This window comes from Bombina bombina, chromosome 3 (genome assembly GCF_027579735.1).
Source record: "Bombina bombina isolate aBomBom1 chromosome 3, aBomBom1.pri, whole genome shotgun sequence".
Lineage (NCBI taxonomy): Eukaryota > Metazoa > Chordata > Amphibia > Anura > Bombinatoridae > Bombina > Bombina bombina.
This window is the reverse complement of record NC_069501.1, coordinates 383,739,608-383,753,781: the sequence shown is the minus strand read 5'-3', so window position 1 is coordinate 383,753,781 and position 14,174 is coordinate 383,739,608. Positions and strand designations below refer to the sequence as shown.

At 38.1% G+C, this 14,174-nt stretch overlaps 1 pseudogene; it reads right to left on the bottom strand.

Annotated features, from left to right (window-relative positions):
* Positions 1-934: 934 nt before the first annotated feature.
* LOC128652349 (jerky protein homolog) lies at positions 935-13,609 on the bottom strand (annotated as a pseudogene).
* Positions 13,610-14,174: the final 565 nt, after the last annotated feature.

The following is a 14,174-nucleotide window of genomic DNA, read 5'->3' as shown; positions in this document are numbered from 1 at the left end:
GTTTAATATGATTTCCTTATGGGTGTAATTTATCAGTTGTGAGTCCTATGTTAAAGTTTCAGGAAGCATTTGTTTAGTAATGTAAATTATTTCTATTACATTACATTACTTTTGTAAAGCTGACATGAAACGTTTTCAGTATTTCAGCACATGATAACAGGTACTGCAAGCCTATGCAGCAATTTAGATTTTAAACTGCCAAATGATTCAGTTTTAGCTTTCACCTTATCACCATTGCAGAACATTATAATGAAAAAAGCTAATTATTTTGCTTAATAGCTTTTTAAATCCAATCGCTTTAAACACATAATAAATCTACACATTTTTCTTCCAAAATAGGTTAATATCCATTTGATAACATTTGTTAAAGGTATCCCAAATGTATTACATAATGCTATTTGTAAAATGCATACTATTTTTTACAATCAAAAATGGTTTAATTAACTTGCTGCAAATATTTACCATTTGATAGATAACTGGAATTGAAATTACCAGGGCATTTTGTGCTGTATTAATGTTATAACCATTTAAAAACAGAGATTTCTCTTAAAATTAAACAATGGTTAAATTACTGTGCAGATGTGATCATTACTATTTTAAAAGTAGTTATCAAATGACTGTCCAGGAGATTACCTGTTTGGATAAATTAAGAACCACTTACAGAGACTTAGGGGTTGATTTATTAAGGGCAAAATGGCCCTGAATACAGCTGTTTCTTTGTGAGCCTTCAGGTTCCACCGCCTCTGAGGCTGCAGACAGCAATCCGCCTTATCGTATACGATCAGGTTGATTGAAATCCCCTGCTAGCTGCTTATTGGCTGCAAATCTGCAGGAGGCGGCATTGCACAAGCAGTTTACCAGAACTGCTTGTGCAATGTTAAATGCCAACAGCATATGCTGTTGGCATTTAGCAATGCAAGGCGGATATGATTCGCTATAGCAGAGCTTGAGTGCAGTAGCTGGATATTGTCACTTGGCAGACACTTCCTGCAGAGCTTGGATGCAGTAGCTTGGTACGAGAACTTGGGCAAGCACACTCTGCAGGGTAAGGCACTGAGCAGGATACCAGTGCTGGGCAGGCACCCTCTGCAGGACTTGGGTACAAGAGCAGGGTACCAGAGAATGCAGGATAGTGACACCGGATAACAGGTAGTAGTGACAGGTTGGTGATAAGAGAATAGCCAGGAGACAAGCTGAGAATCAGATACCTGAGAGTAGAATGATAAGTCACCAAATACAGGGAGAATCTGTTAGAGTAGTCAGGAGGCAATGCCAAGTTCGGTATACCAGAATAGCAGTCATTTATCATACAACAGGGAAATCTAAGAGAATAGTCAGGAAGTAAGCCAAATTCAGAACCCAGAAAAAAATACGAAACAAGAAAACAAGCAAGGTCAGAGACAATAAAAGACTGGTAGAACCACAATGTCAGGGTAGGGAGTGGCCTGTGAGGCTGCCTGTTAGAGCAGTGCTAACAAGGTAACTGCATTCAGCTGGCAGGCAGGTGGAGCTAAAAAGCACAACCAACATTCAGCACAAGCTAAGGCCCTCTAGGGTTATAGGCTGCAAATCAGAAATCCCAGGTTCAATATCAGGCAGGGCCATGACAAGACCACAGACCACATGGGCAGCTTAGTGCTTGAAGCACTTATTGCATAAAAATAACGTTGCTTTACTCACTACAACGTTTTAAACTGCCTCTGGAAACAACATCTGCACAAGAACTGTGTGTCAGTAGCTTCATGAAATGAGTTTCCATAGCCTAGTAGCTGTAGACAAGCCTCACATCAACATGTGTCATTCTAAACGTAGGCCATGAGTAGTATAAAGCAAGCTGCCAATGGACTCCGGAGTAGTGAAAATGTGATCTCTTGAGTGATGAGTCAGATTTTACTATGCTACCTACTGGAATGCTTAGTTCCAGTAAAGGGTAATCTTAATGCTGCAGAATACAAATACACTTTAGATATTTGGGTGATTACAACTTTATGGGAACAGCTTGGGGTAGGTTCTTCTCCTGTTCCAGCATAACTGTGCCCCTGTGCACAAAGGAAGGTTCATGAACACATGGTTTAACGAGTTTGGTGAGGAAGAACTCAAGTGGCCTGCAAAGTGCCCTGACATCAATCCCATTGAACAACTAGGAGATCATCTGAAATTGGTAAAAGAGAGAGAAAAAGAGAAAGATTTTAGTCTACTAGGATGAGGCCAAAAACACCAAACATAACAGATCTTTTAATCCCTCCCATAATCCAACTGTCAATTATTTACCTCCAGCAAGGAGTATGGTGAATTTTGAAATGCTGATCGTCTTATTGTTTGATAGGGGTTCTCTAACCAATTTAAGACCAATTTCCTCCTCAGAGAACCTACAAAGAGAGCAGAGGGGTAGACAAGAGTTCAGACAGGCAATGATTACCTTCTCCCTGTTGTGAAGATGCCATCAGCATCCCAGGTGAATTGTGGGCATGCATGACAATCCCCTAGTCTATAGCATGATGTTCCTTGTTAAACCTTACCAGATCCTTGGTACTGTTAGTACCATGCACCTTCATAGCCCACAGGTTTTTTGTATGACCATATACATGTTTCACATAGCCTGGGGGTATGTGACATACACCATTTAATAATAAGTACTGTTTGGGTCACTTTTAGGGGCCTATTTATCAAAGCGTCAACTGACAATACACTGGAATTCCATGTTGTGATTGTCGCGAGATTGATCAGCCGTAGTTATCAAAGCTTCAAGATCGGCAAATGTTGAAATTTGTGATGTAACATACGATCCCACTATCTCAATCCGACGCACATCAATGCGAATTGAAAACCCGTGGAATTTGAGCGGAATCGTGTTAATTCGCCCTCCTATTCACCACTATTTGAAGCTCTGATGAAGTTATCAAAAATTCTACAGTTACGCTTGTGTCTTTTCCGACTCATCGTACCTAGTTTTCAATCTGCCACCCTTAAGGTCATGGATGCCATAGAACTCATTGGGAGTCGGAAAACACAGAAAGCTTATGTTAGATGCTGCACGAGAATGAAGTATATTACATAATACAAGTAAATTAGAAACTTTATTAAAAATGTATACCCTTTCTAAATCAAACAATTTTGTTGCTCCCCATTTGGTACACTAGTAGATATAGGGATAAAAATGAAATAAATACATAATATACATAATATAGCTAACTTCCTTTTTATTTTTTGGAAAAATCGATGTGCACCATGTTTAAGCCATGTAATACAAGTCCCACTCTACACTTCGCGCTATATTTGACGCAACACTTTTCACACCAATTATTACGCAAACTCCTAAATAACCCACACGTCAGTGAATTTTTCCACCACTTTTGATTGGAATATGCATAATTACATGATTTATGACATCAGCCAATCTAATTCAAATACACATTATAAACTATCAGTAACAAATCAAATTGCTCGATACTTGTGTCGATCACGCATCAGAACTTGTAAGTGCCATTTGTTACATTGTGTATTATACTTTGAAAGTATGTATATGTGAAATTAGTATTAAAGATAAACATTGATGCTGACATTAGGACACTGTCAGGGTTTTTTCCCTGCTTTGTTTGCCATGTGCTGCTGGCAGCCATTTTACTCACCTCTCTTGCTGAATCTGGTGCATACTGTGTGATGCTGCTCATTTCCTGCACTTCCTTTTATGGCCAAACTGGTGTACATCCTCCATGTGAGACAGGATGCAGTCTCAGAATTGTGATGTCATCACTTATTATTTAAAGGGCCTCTGTTCAGTATGCTTTGCCCTTGCGTTGTCTCAGACCTGTTTTTGAGAGCTCCTGTGTATTACCTGGCTGTCTGACGTCCCTCCTGGTTCCTGATCCCTGGCTTGTTCCTTACTCTGCTCTTTTCCTTGTTTCTGATTCTGACTTGTCTGACTACTCGCTTTGGCTCCTGACTCAGCTCGACTGACTATTCACTTTGGCTCCTGACTCGGCTCGTCTGACTACCAGCTCTGGCTTTGATTCCTGGCTTGTTATTTGACTTGTGGACTTTTTATTATTTTTTTGCTATTAATAAAGGTGTGATTATTTTTGCACTTTGTGTCTCATTCTGATTCCTGGCATCCTGACAGACACACAGTGTAATTTTTTAGACACGGATTTTAAAATTTGAATTGATGTTTGATTCAATATAATCTTAAACTGATTGCTCAAAGGGATAGCCCACCTAACTTTAAACTGTCATGAATCAGATACAGCAGAAATTAAAATCACCCCTTTATTGTCATGCTATTTTCAGTGTATTTCTTCCTTCTCTTGAATTTATTTTTCAGTAAGAAATGTCATCTTATAGGCCAGCCTATTTTACAACACCTGTGAAGGGGTGTTTTTTTTAAAAATAGATTGCAATCAGGAGGGGTTAGACAGATGCAGAGAGAAACCAGGCCCAGCTCTTAAAGGGACAGGAAACCCCAAAATATTATTTCATGATTTGGATAGAACATACAATTTTAAACAACTTTCCAATTTACTTCTATTATCAAATTTGCTTCATTCTCTTGTTATCATTTGCTGAAGGAACAGCATTGCACTACTGGCAGCTAGCTGAACACATATTTTTAGCCAATCACAAGAGACAAATGTGTGCAGGCACCAATTAGCAGCTAGCTCCCACTAGTGCAACTTATCCCTTTAAAAATCCATAGATTACAAATAAATACATATGATACTCTGATTACATGTTATATTTGCAATTATTTCTGCTCATTATAATAATACATTTACAATATATACTTATAGTGGTATAAATAAACACAGAGATATGACAGACAACATTGTTTAGAACAAAAAAAAGGAACTTAGGGACATGTAAATATGTTTGCAAAAGATTTCTGACATAACACACACACACACATATATATATATATATATATATATATATATTCGTGGAAAGTAATGAAATGGTATAAATAAAGTTGGGAAAAACCCGAATAGCCGCGACATCAATGACTTAACACCAGTCCGATGCTCTTCGCACCGTACTTGACGCACGTGTTTTTGACAGCTTTTTTGATAAAGAGATCGTATTTAGATCAGCGGCTGCGATGTTTGGCAATGTTTGGCAAGTGTAGTGACGCCCGCGAATGCAACATTGTTGACACTTTGATAAATATCCCCTTAGGCTCTTTTGCAAAAACGGAGGAATTGTCTCTTTAAATTTACCATGGTTGGCTTTAGAGCATGGTGTAACTCTGGTCTTCCTCAGCAGCAGGCTCGTTTTGAAGTTATTTTTGTTACTCATACTGCTACTTCTGCACTTGGGACCTTGGGTGTTAAAGTTTTGAAGCCTTCAATTTCATTCTCCTCACCATCACCACTGGCTATCTGTTGCCCATCTTGCTGACATGCAGCAGAATTTCTCCAAAAAATAACTAGAACATGGCATCAGTCATTTGCAGAAATTACCTGGCTAAATTTATGTCATTTCAACCCTTTCTTTTCTGCATTTGTCGTTTTTTAAAATGTATTTTGCCCCTTTAATAGTGCCATTATTCTTTGTTCCCTTAAGGGGATTAACCCTTTGTGAGAAAACTGGTACAGCTCATATCTCTAGACATCATGCTGACACTTTGGAAGGGTGAACCACAGATAATTTAACCCCTTCTCAACAGTGTTAGCTGTGTAAGGATGTGTTGATGTCTCCCCTAATCAGTTATGTCTATGTCCCATGCTAGACTGGGTCTTGTGGCATTGCCTTTACAGTAGAGAGCTTTGGGCTTTTACAACCCACCAATGTTATTCCCAGGACAAGTTAAAGTAATATATCCACTCTGCAATTACAGAACTGTTGGCTGTCATATGTCTACCAGTTAAAACACAGATACTTTCAAGAGGCAGAAATTACTCCTTTACAGGCCTAAGGCTCATCAGGAACATCCTTCATGATCGACCCGTCTAGGTACCTTGCACAAATCAGGAGTACAGTGGATTCAGAAATCTCCTCTTCTGTGGAAGATTATTCAGAAACCCAAGACCCCCTGCTGATAAAGTAGCAGAGGAAGTGTCTTTTTATTAATATTATTAGCCCCTAAACTGCCAAACCCCCACATCGCAATAAACCTAATTAACCTATTAAACTATTAACTCCTAAACCGCCAACCCCCCACAATGCAAATAACTAATTTACGGCTAGATTATTAATTTTGTGTTATAAGTAAAAAAGCAGCGTTAAGGCTCATAATGCTGCTTTTTTTTACTACCGCTCCTATTACGAGTCTTGTAGGTACAGCTGTCCCGCACACTTTTTTAGCCTTAGCACAAATTAACTTACGCAATTTGCGTAAAGTCTTTTTTCAACGGGACTTACGATTTTTTTTTTAGGCCAAAAAGTGAGCGGTACAGCCTATCCCGCAAGATTCGTAACGTATTCTAAAGTCAGTAGTTATGAGTTTTACACTACAAAGCCGTAGCATAAAACTCATAACTAAAGTGCTAAAAAGTACACTCATAAACTACCTATTAACCCCTAACCGAGGCCCTCCCGCATCACAAACACTAAAATAAAATGATTAACCCCTAATCTGCCGCTCCAGACATCGCCGGCACTATAATAAACATATTAACCCCCAAACCGCCGCAGTCCCGCATCGCAAACACTAGTTAAATATTATTAACCCCTAATCTGCTGTCCCTAACATCGCCGCCGCCGATATACATTTATTAACCCCTAATCTGCCGCCCCCAACATCTCTGCCACTATACTAAAGTTATTAACCCCTAAACCTAAGTCTAACCCTAACCCTAATACCCCCTAACAAATATAATTAAAAGAAATCTAATTAAAACCTAATATTAATAACTAAAGAATTCCTATTTAAAACTAAATACTTACCTATAAAATAAACTCTAAGCTAGCTACAATATAACTAATAGTTACATTGTAACTAGCTTAGGTTTTATTTTTATTTCACAGGCAAGTTTGTATTTATTTTAACTAGGTAGAATAGTTACTAAATAGTTATTAACTATTTACTAACTACCTAGCTAAAATAAATACAAATTTACCTGTAAAATAAATCCTAACCTGTCTTACACTAACACCTAACCTTACACTGCAATTAAATAAATTACCTAAATTAAATACAATTACCTAAATTACTAAAAAAAACCCCCACTAAATTACACAAAATGAAAAACAAATTACAAGATATTTAAACTAATTACACCTAATCTAATAGCCCTATCAAAATATTGAGCTTGCATTCTATTGGCTGTTCCAATCAGCCAATAGAATGCAAGCTCAATCCTATTGGCTGATTGGAAGTTCAATCCTAATGGCTGATTGCATCAGCCAATAGGATTTTTTCAACCTTAATTCCGATTGGCTGATAGAATTCTATCAGCCAATCGGAATCTAAGGGACGCCATCTTGGATGACATACTTTAAAGAAACCTTCATTAATCGGGAGTCGTCGGAAGAAGAGGATGCTCCGCACCGGATGTCTTGAAGATGGACGCGCTCCGCGCCGGATGGATGAAGATAGAAGATGCCATCTGGATGAAGACTTCTGCCCGTCTGGAGGACCACTTCACCCGGCTTGTATTAAGACTTCTCCCGGCTTCGTTGAGGACTTCTTGCCGCTTCGTTGATGACTTCTCCCGGCTTTGTTGAGGATGGATGTCGGCTCTTCAAAACTGTAATTGGATCTTCAGGGGGTTAGTGTTAGGTTTTTTTAAGGGTTTATTGGGTGGGTTTTATTTTTAGGTTAGGGTTTGGGCAGCAATAGAGCTAAATGCCCTTCTAAGGGCAATGCCCATCCAAATGCCCTTTTCAGGGCAATGGGGAGCTTAGGTTTTTTTAGTTAGGGTTTTATTTGGGTGGTTGGTTGTGTGGGTGGTGGGTTTTTTATGTTGGGGGGTTGTTTGTATTTTTTTACAGGTAAAAGAGCTGATTTATTTGGGGCAATGCCCCGCAAAAGGCCCTTTTAAGGGCTATTGGTAGTTTAGGCTAGGGTTTTTTTTATTTTGGGGGGGCTTTTTTTATTTTGATAGGGCTATTATATTAGGTGTAATTAGTTTAAATATCTTGTAATTTGTTTTTTTATTTTGTGTAATTTAGTGTTTGTTTGTTTGTTTTTGTAATTTAGGTAATTGTATTTTATTTAGGTAATTTATTTAATTGTAGTGTAAGGTTAGGTGTTAGTGTAAGACAGGTTAGGTTTTATTTTACAGGTAAATTTGTATTTATTTTAGCTAGGTAGTTAGTAAATAGTTAATAACTATTTAGAAACTATGCTACCTAGTTAAAATAAATACAAACTTGCCTGTGAAATAAAAATAAAACCTAAGCTAGATACAATGTAACTATTAGTTATATTGTAGCTAGCTTATGGTATATTTTATAGGTAAGTATTTAGTTTTAAATAGGAATTCTTTAGTTATTAATAGTAGGTTTTATTTAGATTTCTTTTAATTATATTTAAGTTAAGGGGTGTTAGGGTTAGGGTTAGATTTAGGTTTAGGGGTTAATAAATTTAGTATAGTGGCGGCGACATTGTGGGCGGCAGATAAGTGGTTAATAAATGTAGGTAGGTGGCGACGATGTTGGGGGCGGCAGATTAGGGGTTAATATTATTTAACTAGATACGGGAGTGCGGCGGTTTAGGGGTTAATATGTTTATTATAGTGGCGGCGATGTCCGGAGTGGCAGATTAGGGGTTAATAAGTATAATGCAGGTGTCGGCGATGTTGGGGCGGCATATTAGGGGTTAATAAGTGTAAGATTAGGGGTGTTTAGACTCAGGGTTCATGTTAGAGTGTTAGGTGTAAACATAAATTTTGTTTCCCCATAGGAATCAATGGGGCTGCGTTATAGTGCTTTACACTGCTTTTTTGCAGGTGTTAGGCTTTTTTTCAGCCGGCTCTCCCCATTGATGTCTATGGGGAAATCGTGCACGAGCACGTACAGGAGGTATGGAGCTCAATTTTGCTCTACGCTTACTTCTTGCCTTTTAACGCCGGGTTTAGGAAAACGTGTAATACCAGCGCTGTAAGTAAGTGAGCGTTGACAATAACGTGCAAGTTAATACCGCACCCCTCTTACCGCAAAACTCATAATCTAGCCGTTAATTACTAAACCCCCTATCCTAACACCCCCTAAATTAACCCCAATACTAAGTTACACTTAAAATAATAAAACCTAACCTAAAATTACAGAAAAAATAAATAAAATTACAAAAAATAAAAAAAATTAAACCTAATCCCTATGAAAATAAAAATTGCCCCCCCCAAAATAAAACACCCCCTAATCTAAACTAAACTACCAATAGCCCTTAAAAAGTCCTTTTGTAGGGCATTGCCCTAAGTTAAATAGCTCTTTTACATATACAAAATACTATGTCCCCATAACAGTAAAAAATCCCCACCCACCAAACCCCCCAAAATAAAAATACCGACCACTTAAAAAACCTAAACTACCCATTGCCCCTAAAGGGACATTTGTATAGGCATTGCCCTTAAAAGGGCATTCAGCTCTTTTACTGCCCTTAAAAGGGCATTCAGCTCATTTCCAGCCCATTAATTTTCTAATCTTAAAAATAAAAAAATAAATCCTAAAACTAAGCACCAAATAGGTAGTTACCGTTCCTGAAGTCCGGCGGAGAAGGTCTTCTTCCAGACGGCTCCATCATCTTCTATCTTCACCCAGAGCGAAGGCGGCGGGGAGGTGCAGAGCTGGCTTCCCCAATGCATGGATCCTCAACAGTGGTCCTCAACGGCGGCGTAGAGGTTCCTCTTCATGCGATTCGTCCATCGCACACTGAAGATTGAATGCAAGGTACCCCATATTTATTGGGGTACCTTGCATTCCTATTGGCTGAAAGTTTGAAACCAGCCAATAGGATGAGAGCTACTGAAATCTTATTGGCTGATTTGAACAGCCAATAGGATTTCAGTAGCTCTCATCCTATTGGCTGATTTCAAAATTTCAGCCAATAGGAATGCAAGGTTCCTCAAATTGAATGCGGTACCTTGTATTCAATCTTCAGTGTACGACGGACATGGATGAAGAGGAACACCGCCACCCATGACCGCCGCTGAGGACTGCCGCCGCTGAGGACTGCCGTTGAAGATCCATGCTATCGGGGAAGCCAGCTCCATACCTCCGCTCCGTGCCGCCTTAGTTTCAGATGAAGATAGAAGATGATAGAGCTGGCTGGAAGAAGACCTTCTCTGCCGGACTTCAGAAATGGTGAGTACCTATTTGGGGCTTAGTCTTAGGGTTTTTTTTATTTTTTGGGGGTGGCTTTTTTTAGATTAGGTTTTTTTGGGCTGGAAAAGAGCTGATTGCCCTTTTAAGGGCAGTAAAATAGCTGAATGCCCTTTAAGGGCAATGCCCATACAAATGCCCCTATAGGGGCAATGGGCAGTTTAGGTTTTTTTAGTGTTAGGTTTTTTTATTTTGGGAGGTTGGTTGGGAGGGGGGTTTTACTGTTAGGGGGTAATTAGTAATTTTTTAATGTAAAATAGCTGTTTAACTTAGGGCAATGCCCTACAAAAGCCCTTTTAAGGGCTATTGGTAGTATAGTATTAGATTAGGGGGTGTTTTTATTTTTGGGGGAATTTTTTATAGGGGTATTAGTTTAGGTTTGATTTTTTTATTTTGGATACCTTTGTTTATTTTTTTCTTTAATGTTACATTTTTTCATTTTTTATTTTGTATAATTTTAGCTTTGGGGTTTGTATTTTTTTTTTTAAATAGACTGTCTTCTGAGCAGGCTTATTGCCCAGTTGTACATAAAATAATAACAAAGGGCAATTTCCAGGTACAGTAAACTCTCAGCTAACCGGCACCCATGGGGATTGGTAGATTCCGGATAAGTGTAGTTTATGGTTGCTTGAGAGTTACTATTAAAATTAGGCCTAACTAGTTCTATAACCCATACTATACTATGAACGCTGTATTTACTTGATATTAATATTAAAATACAGTAAATAAAAGTAAATTAATACAAATAAAGACAAATTTTACTTAATGTAATACAGTTGTATTATGCATTTTTATTTAAAATGCTTTTACAGTAAATAAAATTAAGACAAATCAAATAAAGATATACTTAATGTTATGTAACTCCATTTTACAATACTGCATTATGCATTTTTAGTTAAGATGCTGTTACCGTAAATAAAAGCAAATTAAGACAAATACTGTAAAGATAAACTTAAAGGGACAGTCTAGTCAAAAATGAGTCGGATAGGGCATGTAATTTTAAACAAATTTACAATTTACTTTTATCATCAAATGTGCTTTGTTCTCTTGGAATTCTTAGTTTAAAGTTAAACCTAGGTAGGCTCATATGATAATTTCTAAGTCCTTAAAGGCCACCTATTTTCACATGCTTTTTTATTTGCTTTTCACAACAGGGGAGTGAAGGTTTATATGAACCATATAGATAACATTGTGCTGACAGATACTGCACAAATTGGCTAAAATGCAAGTCAAAAGATAATAAATAAAATGTCATGTGATCAAGGGACTGTCAGAAGATACTTAGATACAAGGTAATCACAGAGGTAAAAAGTGTATTAATATAACTGTGTTGGTTATGCAAAACTGGGGAATGGGTAATAAAGGGATTATCTATATTTTAAACAATAAAAATTCTGGTTTAGACTGTCCCTTTAACTTAATGTGGATGTAGGTGGTTTTGGATCTACATCAGTAGATGATGCTGTACTGGCAAACTTGCATGCAGCTTTATAAAAAAAATGAATAAATATTAGCTTGCTTTGAGGCCCTACGCGTTTCATACAAAGTTAACTTTTGCATGATGTGCAGATACATAACATGCTGAGAAGTGAAGAAGGGTTGCTGTTCTGCAAAATCTATTACAGTTTCAAATGCGTCAGTAGCTCGCTGCCAAAATACTTTTTCCACCTCACACCCATCATCATCACTCTCTTCCTCCTCTGCAACATACATTTTTCCATGATTCATAACAGCTTCTATGATGTCTTCTATATTTAGTGTATGAGTTACTAGAATAGTTTTATCCAAAGCAAGCCAGTCGTCAAGTTCATCTCAAGAAAAAATTATTTTGTCGATATCAGAGTCAACTAACTCATAGATTTCACCATAAACTTGGCTACTAGCAGCTGCACTGCAGTTTGGAACCCCCACAAAGTCAACAGACACACTCCTCACAGAATCCCAAGCACAAGTGACAGTGTAGATAGCATATTAGAGATTATTATTTTTTTTGAGGTCCAGAATTGTTCCGTCAAAATTTTCCGCATGAAGTCACGCCTGTAAAACATTTTTACATTTTGAATCACTCCTTGACCCATTGGTTGGATCAGGCTTGTAACATTAGCTGGAAGATAACATACAGAAATGTTGCCATTAACAATCTCTTCAGCAGGAGGACGTGCGCCACAGTTATCCAGGAGCAACAGAACTTTACTATCCTCTGGTATTCCTTTCTTTCATAAATTTTCTTTAACACTGAGAACAAATGAAGAATCAAAACAACTTCTTAAAAATGTCTAGGTTCATCCAACTATTACTTTGTGCATGATAATCTACAGGGAGGTTAGTTATGCCTTTAAAGCACCTTGGTTTAGCAAATTTACCAATCACACACAACTTTATTTTATGATTTCCTGATGCATTTGCACAAACGAGCACAGTGATACGCTCTTTATTTAGCTTGAATCCGTGAGCTACCTTCTCATTACCACCAGGCAAAGTAGAATAAGGCAGACACTTCCACATTAAACCAGTCTCATCTGCATTATAAATCTGCTCTGGGGCTAAACACATCAGGAAATGAAGCATCAGCTTCAAAATCAGCTGATATCTGCTCACCTGACAAGTCCAGCTTACGGATGCCATGACGAACCTTGAAGCCAGCCACTTGAAAATGAACATTTGCCTTCAATATTCATTTTCTCATGAATTTCTCTCGCTTTTTCCTGCAACATGGGTCCAGAAATACAACCACCCTCAGACCTTTTCAGCGAAAACCATTCATACAGAGCCTGGTCAAGCACTTCCATTCTTTGGTGTATGAAGAGTATGATGCTTCTCTACACTCTTTTCACTCTCTGACTTAAAGGAACATGAATTCCCAAAATTTTCTTTCATGATTCAGATTTTGAATACAATTTTAAACAACATTCAAATTTACTTATTATCTTATTAGCTTCATTCTTTAGATATCCTTTGTTCAAGAAATAGCAATGCACATGGTTGAGCCAATCACACAAGACATCTAGGTGCAGCCACCAATCAGCAGCGACTGAGTATATTTAGATATGCAGTTTAACAAACGTTATCAAGAGAATGAAGCAAATTAAATAATAGAAGTAAATTGGAAAGTTGTTTAAAATTGCATGCTCTTTTAAATCACGAAAGAAAAGAAATTGGGTTTCATGTCCCTTTAACATAAAACTCCGTTATTTTCTGAGACTGAGCGTTAATGTCATAGATAGTTGACGAACCAACATTAAATTCCTCCATGAGCACTGCACGACTCACTTTTCTCAAGCCTCCTGCATATTTCAATCTTCTGCTTGAGGTTAAGGACTGCGCATTTGCGCTTACTTGGGACCTGTTTCAGCATACTGTACCTTGGGTTGGATGAGAGCACAATACAGTAGATTGGAATTGACCGCTATGTTTACACTTGAATGATTTTTTTTGTAGATACAGTAGTACAGTACAGTAATGCACTGTTTATAGGGTGGGTAGTGGAAATTTGGGTGCAGGTGTCTAAGCAGATACTGTACAGTAATTTGTATGGTCAACAAGAGGAAGATAGTGTAGAATCAGATACAGTAGATGCTGATTATGTATCCTCTCTGTCTAACTTAATACAGTACAGTACCTGAAGCTGGCCTGTGTGGGCCCGATACATTATTTAGCTTACCGGTGCCTGCTTGGCCTAGATCAAAGCCCCAGCTTCTTTTTCCCCTGTCCTGCTTGTGAGTCACAATGTTCAGGTCTGCACTGTGCAGTATGACAGGCGCTTGATGGTGGACTGTTGTCTGTGATGCTTTATTGTAGGGGAGTGCTCTTTTCTGATTAAGTGCGCCTGTGTAAGCAGGCCGGGTAGCTCACCTCGTAAGCAGGCCAGGTAGCTCACAGAGTAAGCAGGCCGGGTAGGATTACAATATATAGTATAATAG